Source organism: Aplysia californica, unplaced genomic scaffold (assembly GCF_000002075.1).
Source record: "Aplysia californica isolate F4 #8 unplaced genomic scaffold, AplCal3.0 scaffold00005, whole genome shotgun sequence".
NCBI lineage: Eukaryota > Metazoa > Mollusca > Gastropoda > Aplysiida > Aplysiidae > Aplysia > Aplysia californica.
Genome location: NW_004797275.1, coordinates 1,166,758 through 1,180,305, shown reverse-complemented (window position 1 = coordinate 1,180,305; position 13,548 = coordinate 1,166,758). Strand labels below are relative to the sequence as shown.

The window sequence follows — 13,548 nt, the reverse complement described above, 5'->3', positions numbered from 1 at the left end:
ACCCTTGTGATCATAACAAATCTTGAAAGGAGAAAGACTAAACAACATTTGAACAGACGAAAGCCTTGTCATTCTTGCTTTCTCTGTTCTTTTATACCTGGTCTCGTAACTCTAAGATCAAAAACCTCGTTGAAAATGTAGTTGCCTGTGAAGTGAGCTCATATAAGTGCTATCCAGATCATGGTGAAATGTCGTGTGTGAAATTGAAAATAGAAGCTCTTATGAGGCGATGTGATTGGTGACGAGATGAGACCTTTTGAAGGGAAATTAATTTGCTGTTGCGCCTTTTGAAGTTTCGTTTAACGAGAAGCTTTGTAGTGATTATTGGCATATGAACAGAGAGGAAACAGCGATGGGATTAGGAGAGGAGAAGGAAAAGGAAAAAAGAATTAACTAGACAGAAAGGGAAGGAGGGGGGGGGGTAGAAATGAGTGAGACAGACAGATCGATAGAGAGATTCATCGATAGACTGAAAAATAGATAGACAGACAGACAGATAGATAGATGGATAGATTTATCGATAGACTGATAGATAGATAGATAGATAGATAGATAGATAGATATATTGATATAGACAGACAGACAGACTGATAGATAGATAGATAGATAGATAGATAGATAGATAGACAGACAAATAAATAGATTGATAGATAGATAGATAGATAGATAGATAGATAGATAGATAGATAGATAGATAGATAGAAAGATGGGCGAAGAGAGAGGTATGGGAGGACAAAGAGGGAGAGAGATTTAGGTAGATAGGGAGTTGCTTTTGTGTTTGGTTTATAAAGCTGGCTTTATTATTATTATAATTATTATAATTTTTATTATTATTATTATTATTATTATTATTATTATTATTATTATTATTATTATTATTATTATTATTATTATTATTATTATTATTATTATCATTATTATTAGTGCATGTTGTCGTAATACTTCTACAATTTGTTTTATCCACATACCCAGTGCCGGAAAGAAGAGGACCAGTTTAAAGGGCAATAGTACTGTCATCATCTCTTTTCTTTCAACAAAGCTTGGAACAAATATCGTAATTCAACCAGGGAGACGTCAGACTTGTAAATATAAGAAAATCATTTTCCTGTTCGAAAAATATCAAGTCAGTTCTATTTTTTTAGGGGTTTTAATCAAACTTTACTTAAGCTTTCTTCGAGGAAGCGGATAATTAATAAAATGTTATCAGGCTAGAAAATAAAAAGGAAAACGTTGCTAGGGGGCGTCACCCACGCACACACTGTGGTGAGGTAATTAGCTTCATCAAGGCTTCTCAGCAAACCCAGTCCCGATGAACTTCCGCCAGCTGTCGTTACACGCAAAGACAACAACAGAGTAACAGAAAACAACAAAAAACACAGGAAACAACCCCCCCCCCCACTAAAACCACACAAAAAGAGAGAGAGAGAGAGAGAGAGAGAGAGAGAGAGGGAGAGAGAGAGAGAGAGAGAGTGAGTGAGAAAGAGAGAGAGAGAGAGAGAGATGGGGGGATTGAGAAAGGAGAGGGAGGGAGAGGGGAGGGGTGAGAAATGGAGGGAGAGACAGGGAAGAGCAAAAGAGACAGTGAGAAAGAGATAGAAAGGAGAAGCGGAAAAGAGAATGAGATAGAAAGAGAGAAAGAAATAGAGTAACAGAGAGTAGAAGGGAGAGTAAAAGAGAGATGGTGTAAGAGAGAGAGTAAGACAAAGAAAGAAAGAAAGAAAGAGAGAGAGAGAGAGAGAGAGAGAGAGAGAGAGAGAGAGAGAGAGAGAGAGAGAGAGAGAGAGAGAAAGAAAGCCCATGAGGAAAAGAACGAACACAAGAAGTAGGCGAGCATCCTGGGACAACTCCCCTTCCAGTAATAGCAGCAATAGCAGAGGGGGACTGAAATTTTATTTCATTTCGTGTCGTGCTTTTCACAAAGCCTCCCGTCTGGGGACCAGAGACCAAGGACACCATTATTTGAGGTACGGCGAGTGGGGAAGGGGAATAACCCAACACTGTCTTCCGGCCGCTTCCCGTGAGTGCGCGCGCAGTCTGGCTAGCAGACAACCACCACCACCACGTCCGGTGGACTCGTTCGTTCTGCTTTGTATGTGTGTGTGTGCGTGCGTGCGCTGGTGGGTTACCCAAGTTGCCTAAAACTGTGGCATGTTATCTGGTCGGTGGGCTAGGGTGTCTGTGGAGATTATGTGTCACGTCAATGGGAAACTTTCTGTTGTGTCCTGTCAGTGTTGAAGGTAAGACATTGGGCTTTAGGGGTACCTCGTACAGAGTTCGTTGAACGTACTGTTTTACGTAATATTTCATTGTAATTAATTATTTTTCGTTTTAGTTATAGTAAGAGTTGTACGGCACTTGCAATATAATAAGGTCATATAAGTGCCGAAGAATAGATTATGTGTTACAAGAGAGTAACATAGACAAAAAAAGGACTACAACTGTTTAATAGAAAAGAAAGAGCAAACCACATCAGAGCACCTGCCAACCATCCACAGTAATTAGTTTCTTCTCAGTCAAGTGCTGATAATTCATTTGAATACATTGTATTTCTTTTACCTTATCCAGATATCATTTACCCTATTATTTGACTAAAGATATTAATTAAAATTGCTTCCCAGTAAAGCTCCAATATGTTTTTTTTAAAAACACAAAACGTATTGATAACGTACATCAAGAAATTTGTATTAAATAAATCGGCAGCCTTGTAGTTTGGCTCTTAGACTCGCAATCATAAGGTCGTGGTTTCGAATTCTGCCACAAGCCCAACGTTATGTCTTTGGGAAGGCACTTTAAACGGATTTTCTCTCTTCACCCAGGCGGGAATGGGTACCCGGCTAGAGACAGCGAAAGATCCGGTCAGTTTGTTGGTATTTGAGCGCGTGCAATCTGAAGTTTGCACTGCATGCTTCCGGGGAGATGAGAATCTTTCACTTTCAGAGTGTTTTAGTGTTTTAGGGTCCTCTAGAATAAATATATTTATATAATATATAAAGTGCATAGTGCATGCTATAGAGTGTGGATGTGCGCTATAGAAATGCAATTACATTATTTCGTTTGCTTGTACCTACTTTTATTTTTTCGTCCTCTGCTGCAGTTTTCTTTAGTAAGCCAACTCTACGGCTCTATCAAATGGGATGTCACGATTCTTCAGGGCTCTCTTGACTCCCTCAATACAACTAACAGTTGAACATTCATCTTGTTCTGGAAGGCGTCTCAGCCTCTTCAGTAGAATGTATGTGTTTAGGCGACCATAGAAATAAACGTCATTACAAAAACCGTATCTTGGTAACCTTGCTAGTGAGTTCTTTCTGTGTTTGATAAAAAGGGCATACCAGGAGAACTGGGTCCACAGTGAATACATTAAACTAGAACAAAAGATATACTTTGAAAGCAAAAGGTATGCGGTGAGACGTGTTTTGTTGAAAAGGAATTCAGGGATAAAAGAGATGCACCCTTCTTATCTGTGTTAATGATTGAGTTTGGAGCAACAATAAAGACTACTCACGATGAGGCCCACCACATCAGTGATGGAAAGAGGGAGGAGGGGAGGAGGTAAATCAAGAAAGAAGTGGGTTTATGTTTGATGAGGGATTGCAAATGAGTGACATGCGGGAGAGAACTCAAAGAAAGGAAGAGAGAGAGAGTGAGAGAGAGAGAGAGAGAGAGAGAGAGAGAGAGAGAGAGAGAGAGAGAGAGAGAGATTGAGAGAGAGAGAGCTAGCTCTATGTGCTTTACTTTCTATATTATTACCCCAGCATTCTGAAACATTCTCAAAGTCCTGGGAATCGTACAGTGCAAGCTGCCATTTGTGGGTACTAAAACACTAATATACTGAAAAGATCTTTCGCTGTCCATGGCCGGGTGCTCATTCACACCTGGGTAAAGTGAGGAAAATTCGTCTACGGTACCTTTCCTACTGACATAACGTGAGGACTGGGGCTCGAACTCACAACGGCACGACGCCACCAAATAACATGACAGCCAATAACAAAAGCAGGGAATTTAATACTTCTCAGGAATATTACCGTACCTCCAAAGATCGTACATAACAAGATAGTTTACTCAGCCAAAAAAGTGTCCGCGGAAGTCGCACATTGGTTCAGATGGCGCTGTAATCTTTGTCTTGAAGATCTCTTTCGTTTCTCCAGAAGAAGAATAGGAATAGCACAGTTTTGTGACTTTCACTTTCATTGATTTTCACACAAGTAGGGTAACTCTGTTCGCATAGTCCGCCCTTTTTCGAAGAGGGTGCCACCGAATTTTGACGACACTTTTTTTGGTTCAGAGAGAGGAGTGAACTACAGGGTGATCCCCAAAAAAGCTCTACAACTTGTTTTGTAAATATCTTCCTCCATTCTTTAGCTTGCGTTTCAGATTTGAATATTTATTTGAAAGCCAAAAGGAATTTGTCTGATATTCTTTTTAGATAAGTCCATTGAATGGTTTTGCTCCATATGGCTCATTAAAAAACCCAACCCATTACAATATTGTCCTCATTTTCGAAGCATGACGCACCAGTTTGCATCAGGCCTACCACTAAAGATTACTACAATCGTGCCATATTGCAAGTAGCAGCAGTTTAACAAGTCAACAGACATCTACAGATATTATATTAATTTTCCCCAAATTTCGTTTGTTTGCTGAGATCATGGTTAAGTTAAGTGAAGAGTAGTGAGCTTTTTGTATTGAACATTTACATCTCCACAAACTCCCCATCCCTGACATTTTGTAAGTTCTGCGCACGGCATGGAAAGAATGCTTTGGTGCCCTCAATACCTTTTGTGTCATGAGTAGAGAAGTTCCATCAGTTTGGATCTATAGCGAATCTGAACAAAAAGTTTCCTAAAAAATGATCACTTCAGGTCGAACACACACTAAGCACAGCCCTTTAAACGTCACCAGGGTGCAGATTGCAGTAGTCGAGTCCCATGAGATGTCTATCCGTAGACGATCTGCAGCTAGGACTTTCTTAAAACCTTAACAGTCTGCATTCTCAGAGCACTTCTTAATTTACGACTGTACAATTTTCATCTTTGCTAGGCCGATTTGACAGGGATCAGAGTATGGCAATATGTTCATGATTCCGCGATTGTCTTGAAAAGTTGGATCATTTCCTCAATGACATTTGGTTTAGCGCAAAGTCCATTTTCACCCTGCGGGATATGTTGACTCCAAAAATGCTGTCTATTGGGCACCGCACTCCCTATTGTCTCTAGAAGCCACTTCATACTGAATATGTACAGTGTATGTGGCTTTAAACACTCATGGGTTTGCAGGGCCTTTTGTTTGGGTGCCATTGGACATTTCGAACAACGCGTTAGAATGTGTTGAGTCCAAAGAAGGGCTTGTTATAATTTTTGTGAAATTTGTTATACACGATCTTTGGTATCCCTCAATGTTATCACTGTATTTAAGTTATAATTTTTGTGAAATTTGTTCACTTTGGTTTCGAAATTGGAAAAATTAGCAGTGGTTTAGAATCATTTAAAGAGTGCACATTGTATTAAAAAGTCTGAGGTCACTGTAGTTTGATTTTTAGTTTTTCATTAGTTTCGTTTAGATCTAATCTTGGTAAAGTCCGTCTTCTAAGACGCCATTGTAAGCAAGTGAGGTTTCCATTCACAAGGAGTGAGCACTGAACCCACAATGACTTGACGATCGATTCTTTTGATTCTGTTCTTTGAACGGGGTACCCAGCTAGTTTAAGACATTAGTCTAACGTCAGAACGAACAGACGAGATAATCGACACAGCACATCCCAACACAGGACTCGAACCGACGTCATCTATGTGCAGCACCCAGGAGCGCCTTACTGCTACACCACAGACGTCGGAATCACACGACAATCTACCTCGTAGTTGTACAATACAGTCAGAGGAGACACGTTTGGAAATCTTCATTACTCCTTCTTTGTGGGTCGAGTACAGCATGCAGACTCATAAGAAACGCCGCACGTACACACATCATATTTTACTCACATACACTTTCTCTCTTTCTTTTTCTCTTTTGTGTCTCCCCTCTCTCTTCTCCCTCTATCTCTCTCTTTCTCTCTCTCTCTCTCTTTTTCTCTTTTGTGTCTCCCCTCTCTCTTCTCCCTCTCTCTCTCTCTCTCTCTCTCTCTCTCTCTCTCTCTCTCTCTCTCTCTTTATCATTTAAAACTGACAATTTGTGTGAACTGACTTGATCCCAAAGAGAAAATTCACAAAACTGCACATACAAAGGCTGACAATTTGTGTGAACTGACTTGATCCCAAAGAGAAAATTCACAAAACTGCACATACAAAGGCTTGCTTTACACAGTTGATTCTGACCTTTGCTTACATACAGAAGTTCGGGTTTTCACCCAGCAGGGTTCAAATTTTACTTTTTCTCTCCTCCCAATAATTTCGTATGTCCACTTGTTCCTGTGTCCTAGCAGGTCGCATGCATTTTTGTGGGTGGTAGGCGGGTAATCTGTTGTGGTTTGCTCCATCTTTCTTGTCTAACATCTATCGTACTGAAGTCTCCTCTTTCTATACTTTGTACGATACCCTCTATTCACACGTAATCTTCGGCACTTGTATGACCTGTTTCTATTCCAACTGCCGTTACTAAAACTTGGTCGGGTTCTTCTTATTTTTTAAACAATTTATTAGTCTCCAGCCCCACGTCTGATTGGCCAATCTTGACTCCGGTGTTCTCAAAACATTTAATTAAGGATGCTTTCTTTGAGTCAAGGGGGGCGTTTGGTTTTATTGAAGACGCAAACAAGAGAAATTAACATACTCTTATGTTCTAAAAAGAGAACTGCTTAAGAAGATTTTGGAAGGAATCGGTACTAGGTTGATGATGATAAATAGTAATAAATAACGTTATGCTGTGTATTTCCATTTTCTAAAAAAAAAAGGTCCAAGCGCCTCACGCTCATAGAGATGTCACATTTTGAAATTACTGGACAGGTTTGCACACCTTAAAACACAATATTTAGGTATGTGTATGCAAGGAAAACAAATTCTGTAACAAAATTAGTCATGTACTGAGCCTGGAAATGCGTGAACTAAAATTTACAATACAACAAAAACTTACTAACGGTCACACTAAAACTGAATATTGAATGGATACAGATATAGTGAAATGTTCGTTCTCTGTAGACAGAATAACATTTCATTTTTGTTCTCTCCCTTTCTTTCTCTCTTTCTCTCTCACTCACTTTCTCTCTCTCTATCTCTCTCAATATCTCTCTCTCTTTCGTTCTCTCTCTCTCTCTCTCTCTCTCTCTCTCTCTCTCTCTCTCTCTCTCTCTCTCTCTCTCTCTAATTTTCACTCGCTATTTCCCCAGTCTCACCGTCAAGCATGCATATGAATGTACCATAAAAAGTAACAGTTCATCGTTATGACAAGTATACATTTGTGAATTAGTAATGTTTCATGGACAGTCCTCTTTCATTGCGATCGTGTTGAGTTACAGAACCTAAAATGATTTTTTAAAAATCTTTCATAAGAAAACAGAAACATATCTTTTTAAGACGAATAATAATTATTACCGATAGAAGTAATATTAGAACAATAAGCATATTTAGTGCCCTGTAGGGACTAAATATAACTAAAACATAGTCAAAATGGCCCACATGATATAGACGAAATATAAATTCAAAATGCTGAACTGAAGGCCCGGGCTGTTCGTGATATTTAAAAGTTGTTCAATTAAGACCTCTGTGAGACACACGGGGAGCTTGTCTGAATCCGGAAGTTCAAGAGACGAGCTGAAGTAACATTCCTTGACCGAATCGTAAGCAAAACAGACGTGTGGGGCAACCTGTCCGGACGTGTTCGTCATCACCGGCTCAAGAAAAGATTCTAACGGGAAAGCTGACGTCACCTCTGATCGGTTTGCCTTTACAGTGGTGTTATAGCTATCATAGCTATGGTTTAGGTTGCTGGAATATTGCTCTGGAAAGTACAAATAAAAGAGACTCCAGAAAACCAAAGCTTTTGTGTCCTTTTGGAATTGTGTTTGATTTCCGTAGAAATACAATTTCGTATCGATTTGAATATAAGTTGTCTGACTGGGTGCTGCGTTAATTGTATCTTGGTCTTTTCGGAAGGTAAAGTCATCAAGCAAAATCCTGACTTTCGAGACCATGCTCAAAACTTCCATTTGAAAGATAAGCCCGTACTCTGTGAGTATACATTCCAGAAGGTCTTTTACTGTCTGCAGATTGCTGGGAGTGGAATGCATTGTTGACAAATGTGGGAAGTAAATCGAGACATTCCAGTAATTTCGACAAATTCCTTTATACCGAGCCGCGAAGCTGTAACACTCCTTATCAAAGCATACGCCGGAAGTGACATTGCAAATCCTTTTTCGAAACGTCTGTTCTTTGAACTTTGGGTCGTACTTGCTTATTATTGTATATTCCTTCGGGTTGACATTTACAGTAAAGGCAAAGTCAACATCCGGCTGCCAACGACCGAAACCTTCGACAGGGCAGCTTCGAAGTCTGGTGTCCTCAAATGGAGAACGAAATACTACCCTGGGTTCGATCAGTTGATTTTGCAAAAGCTGCGGTGACTCAGTTGGCATTGAGTAAAAATCAACAAAGTTTTCAGTAAAGTGCACAGGTCGAGAATAGTTATTTCTGTAGCAAGAGAACACCCTGTCATCAAGATAAACAAGACCAGTCCATACATCTAACACAGGTATTGGCCTCTGGGACAGTCCAACTGTGATCTGATTGCCCTTGCTAGTGTTAGAGAAGACGTCCTGCATATGCGTCGGGCATTTTGTTATGGTTTTGACCAATACAGACTGTGGACATTCTGCTGCGGGTGCTTTCAGTTCAGTCGTGGAGAACCACACCCTGGAAACTTTAAAACTGTCAGGACAGTAGACGTCGATGTCAGCGCAACATGTGTGGTGCACGTAGCAGAAGGGAGTGCAATCGCATTTGGAAAGCTCAACTGGTGGTGCAAAGCAACCCATAGAAGAGCAAAGCATAGCAGTTTGCTGTGCAACCCTCCAGGTGGAGGCTAGGACAAGACTGACGTAACCGGATAAAATCCACCTTAAGCTTCCCATATTGATGAAAGGTAGACTGTGGAAGAAAGCAGTTTGAAACATTTAATTGAAAAATCATTGTCAGTAAGCTATATTCAACTATACTTAGCCAAGAAAGCAAAATTAATCTTTCATGAGAGACATTAGAGACAAAATTCTCCAGTCATGTGATGTGTAATGTATGTCCATTTTGATGCATCTCAATACATGAGCATGAGCGAATACACTTCAACGGGTTATAAAAAAAAAAATTCATACACATTTCGCCAAGTCTGTTTTTTAAAAGTCAAATTTGCGTGACCATATCTCGGCCGACTCTTAATATACATGAAATATTAATGTGTCAGATATTATAGAATTTACTTTGCCATTTTCTTTCTAATTTTTTCCTTGTTTTTTCCCCCTGCCTTTGGTCTCCACTCAGTACATTTTTTGTCCTTCTGTTGTCTTTCACTCTGCGGATGTGGCTAGCCCATTTTCATTTTAGTCTTAGTGTAAATTGAAGGACCTCTGTCCTGTTTTCTCTCGTATTTGTCTATGATTCATTTATTTGATCTAACATTTATTTGACCACCAGTTTCTGGAATACGATTGTTCACAATTTGCACGTATCAGACAATAAACCAGGCACTTTCACATGTTCGTGGTTTTCATAGACTTTTCATATATCCTTTTTTGTAAAGTGGGGCACCTTTTTGATGTTTTGTCTTTTTTCCATTACTGTTTTTGGCGTTGTCACTAATGTTTGCCGTAGAATTGTCAGAAAAACTTTACACATACACTTAGTATTTCTTCTCTATGTGAGGTTACGTCATCTGTTGTATCTCACATGCTTGAGATTTTCTTTTGGCATTTAGTATTGTATTTGTTTTATGTTCCTTGCCTTTTTCTATTATTTATTCGTTCCTTTCCCTCCTCTTCTCTATGTCTCTATTTCTCGGTATTTTCTTTACCAATCTGCTCAATTCTGTACGTTCGATAATTTCTTTATCTATATTGTAGTCGCTTTTGTGAATCACTGCGCATAGGGACAGGAATAAATAGACCAAGCTAAACAACACAGCAGCGATTAAAAATACCAGGAGACCTCTTCGATGTATCAAGACAAAGAAGCAATAAAGACAATGCCTATAGTCAAAAGGAAAATAGTTTGTTTTAAAATGCTTTTAGTGCAGTCCCAAGCTTATCACGCCTATTTAGAGTCAATTTTCAATCATCACTCTAACTCAGTTTGTCAGAGCAGCAATAACATGACAAAAATGACAAGAACATTGGGCATGGACACCCTGATCAGTACCATCAAGATGAGCTGTTTGCTTAGCACAATCGCTGTTCCCTTGTCCCATGAAAAAAAGAAAAGCAGAGAAAAATTAAGAACTTGAAAAAAAAAAGCTGTGAAAAAGCATTACATACAATAGCACTGAACCAATAGCGTATAGGAAAAATAGGTTACCGATCGAACTCAGTACGGATACATCGCTCTGTGGCAGTTGATGCTTTAAGGGGTTTGCCGACAAGTTGTGTCCATGGGAGAGTAAACCATTTTCAATTATTCATAATCTTTAAAAATTACAATATTATTAGGGACTCGCTACATAGTTGAACACATTACTGTTTGCCTGCCATGTTTCAGAGCGTTCAAACGTCTCAGCCAGAAACAACGTCCTGGGGAAAAAGGTGAAAGTTTTATTCACAAAAAAATAAGCCGCAAAGATCGACATGCATCGTCAAAAAGCACTTGATGATAACTCAACTGTTACAACAGAAACTATGCCACTGCAAGAATCATCCCCTCCAAAGTATGATGGAAATTTTAAAATCTGGAAGGAGAATAGAGAGACAGAGCGCGAGTGAGAGCGGGAGCTCTTATACTTTTTGAAAAGTGAAAAAGGCAGCGTTGACTGCCAGATCGTGGCTGAGAAATCTATATTACTATAGATCAAATGGTCTGGTAAATTAAAACAAGAGAGGAGAAATACGATTGTAATACATTTCACATTACCTTTCGACAGAATGATAGGTTTAGATATGATGCTCACCCGAAGTTAAAACCAAGGCTGTGTCTTTGATTTACTGTTTTGATATCTAAAAACACAAGACCAATCTAATTTTTCTTGGGCTATCATGTTTTAGGCAAAAATCATTTGACAGTCCAGTCATCTCAAGAGATGATGAAACTACATTGTGCAATGATACGGTGGAATCAGGTGCCCGTCAGTTTTTTGGACATAAGGAGTTATTGATATAAACTTAAAGCTTGTTTGTTTGTCTTAATTCTAGTGAAAAAACACCCGTACACCTTGAATTGAAGTAGCGAACTTTTTTTGTAACTGAAGGAGGCGGGGGCCATCTGTTATCGAATGTAAAATTAACGAAAAATGGCCACCAAAGTTGTGTGACTTCAAAGCTTGAGTTTCCTTGGGAACTGCAAAGTTACATTGTGTGTGTCTTTTATCAACGTTTTCTGTAAAATCCACACAGAAATGCGTCCTTAAATAGACATATAATATTGTGGTGTTGAGGTAAAAGTTTTAGAAAAATGGATTAAAATGCCCTTGAAGCGGAACAATGTGGTTTATTCGATCAAAAAAAAAATATTTAGACATGTGTCTGATTTAAACACAAAGCCACAAATATATATATTATTACACTGAGGTTAAGTAATGATGATTGTTTATTTCATTTAGAAACACAATACTTTCCAGATAATTTGAAAGGAAAGCTAATTTCTCACGTGTCAAATGTACTTTGCACAGAAAAATAATACAGACTATTGCATCTCAGTAAAATATTAAGAACAGTTCGTCTCGATACCTTCTAAGCTTTCATGGTTATAATATTAGATATTTGAGTACCGTCTACTTGTTTCGCTGTTTTATCATCTGTGGCCATGGTCTAAGTTAACACGTATAGGCAATTCATGTGGGAGAATTTCAGACACTTTCGTAAGCCATCTTGGTTAATTCAGGTGCTCGCTAAAATAATCAAATCGAAGAAACAGACATTTCTGTGCGGGTGGCGCAATTTTTTGTCTATTTGTCTCTTTGTTTGGGTTTTTTAAAATCAACAACTTGTGTGTAAAAAGACATTTCTTTTTGGATTTTACTAAAAGAAAACACTGACCAAAGGCACACAAAGGTAAATTTGCAGCGGCCAAGGACACTCCAGCTTTAGAAGTCACTTAAATTTGGAGGCCATAATGGCTAATTTTACCTGTGACAACAAGGTCACAAAGACTTGAAATCGCAAATGTTATCTTGCGCATATTCAAGATAATTGGACATTTTTTTCATTCCAAAAAAAAAAGTTGAAGATAATACCAATAACTACATACGTCCAGAAATTGACAAGCGCCTGATTCCACCGCGTCATGACACATTTAGTGCTGTTTGCGCAAACGAAAATCAAGCAGAGGACAGACATGTTCATTGCAGAGAAGAAATAATAATAATAATAAATAGCATTTGTATAGAGGATATCCCCGCTCAACAGCAGACTCTGTGCGCTTTACACTATAGTATTACCCCAGCAGACCATAGAACAATCCGAAACATTCTCAGCTTACCGGGAAGCATACAGTACAAGCAGCTGATTAAGCGCTCAAACACTAACAAACTGACAAGATATTTCGCTGTCTGTAGCCGGGTACCCATTCCCAGATGGGTGAAGTGAGGAAAATTCGTGTAAAGTGCCTTTCCCAAGGACACAACGTCGGGTCCCTGACGGGATTCGAACCCACGACCTTACGGTTGCGAGTCCGAGAACCTAACCACTAGGCCATCTTAGTTTTGAAGGGTTCCAGAGACACTTTCAAATAGATAATTTGTTCAAAGTTAAACAAATATTAGAAAAAAACAACACTTTGACGATCTGTTTTCAAACAATCCGGTCTATAGAAATAGAATGAAAACATATCTGTCCCCATGTGTAATCCCTCTTCTATGAGCTTCCAGAAAATTCACTCACCAGGCCTGCTCGGCCGCTTGCGTACAGAACATCCCCCCCCCCCCCCACCCCGTCAATATACCCGATTGGCCTTTTCGGGTGTAGCTTATTTCAGTCATAATTTGAAGTGAACAGTGAGGTTCCCCCGGCGCTCATAATGACCTTATGCAGTTGCGAGCGCCGTAAAACCTCTACTAAAACTTAATAAAAGAGGTTCCCCCGTTTGGCAAGAGATTAGATAATAGTTTTGTTTAGCAGGCCAACATTGTCAGGCTACGCCAGTGCTCGTCAAAATTGGCGGTATTATTTGGTAGACCAAGCATTTGGTAGTTTTGGCGGGAGGCGGGATCGTCTTGATAGTGAAAGGTGTTATTTTTATCCCCTTCCCCTCTTTTGGACACTCCTAATAATGATGGGTGGTACGAAAAACGTTACGTTTTTAAGGTGGCAAATGTGGGTGCTGATTATAAAACTTTGGCACGAGAGTCGCGCATATTTTTCTCTGAACCAACGCAGTTAGTTTGAAATATTTCTTTTTTTCTTTTTTTATGAGGGGGGGGGGGGGT

The 13,548-nt window shown here is 39.3% G+C and overlaps 1 protein-coding gene across 1 annotated transcript in view; it reads left to right on the top strand.

Annotated features, from left to right (window-relative positions):
* Positions 1–2,052: 2,052 nt before the first annotated feature.
* LOC101848327 overlaps positions 2,053–13,548 on the top strand; it is a 78,376-nt gene continuing 66,880 nt past the window's right edge. The window contains exon 1 of the mRNA XM_005089315.3: positions 2,053–2,237. The gene's annotated coding sequence lies outside the window, so the exon portion shown is untranslated. The remainder of the gene's footprint in view (positions 2,238–13,548) is intronic.